This window comes from Microtus oregoni, unplaced genomic scaffold (genome assembly GCF_018167655.1).
Source record: "Microtus oregoni isolate MIOR12 unplaced genomic scaffold, Mior012 000004F_ref0000308, whole genome shotgun sequence".
Taxonomy (NCBI): Eukaryota; Metazoa; Chordata; class Mammalia; order Rodentia; family Cricetidae; genus Microtus; species Microtus oregoni.
In genome coordinates, this window is record NW_024543063.1 from 17,450,898 (window position 1) to 17,451,659 (window position 762).

General features: G+C 42.0%; 1 non-coding gene across 1 annotated transcript; it reads right to left on the reverse strand.

The window, feature by feature from the left end:
* Positions 1 to 333: 333 nt before the first annotated feature.
* LOC121447680 lies at positions 334 to 494 on the reverse strand. Its single transcript, XR_005974213.1, has one exon. It is a non-coding gene; the product is annotated as a U1 spliceosomal RNA (small nuclear RNA).
* Positions 495 to 762: the final 268 nt, after the last annotated feature.

The window sequence follows — 762 nt, forward strand, 5'->3', positions numbered from 1 at the left end:
GATAGGCAAGATCTTGGCATACCTTGCCATATTTCTTAGTAAGCACCCAATCACTCAGTTATTCTTGCTTATTATTTCAGTAAGTTGTTGCTTACTGAAATAGTCCTAAATTTATTTCCTCTTGCTCTAAATTTATTTCCTCTTGTGTGCACCACAGCCCACAATCCATCTTGTTTCCTCTGCTTTTCGGGTCTTATCAGTTCATCAAATTGCAACATTTTAAATCAACAGCCTTCCCTTAGTATTTCAGACATATTGCATCTCTGCCCTCCTAGAACCTCTAGGATCCATCCCGACACCTAATTACAGTGTCACTTCGGCGATTTCTCCCATTAGGGAAAAGCACGATACAGTCTCCACTGCCACAAATTACGCAGTTGAGTTTTCCACACTTGGGGAAACCACAGAAGTCAGCACCTACAGGGTGAGATGGATATGTCTCACCCTGGGAAAGCTACTTCATGATCATGGTATCTCCCCTGCCAGGTAAGATTCTTTAAGACATGTTTTTTCCTATGTAGCCCTGGATGTCCTGGTACCAGTTCTGTAGACCAGGCTGGCCTTGAACTCAGGGATCCACCTGTCTCTGCCTACTGAGTGCTGGGATTAAAGGCCTGTGCCACGATGTTTGATGACCTGAAAGATTTCTTGCATTCATTCTTTAGAAAAAGAAACAAGCTGGCCCCAAAAAATGAGAGAAAAAGACTAGAAATTTGAAGTTCTAGCAACTAGTTCTTTTGAAAAATCATTTCTTGAGAATCC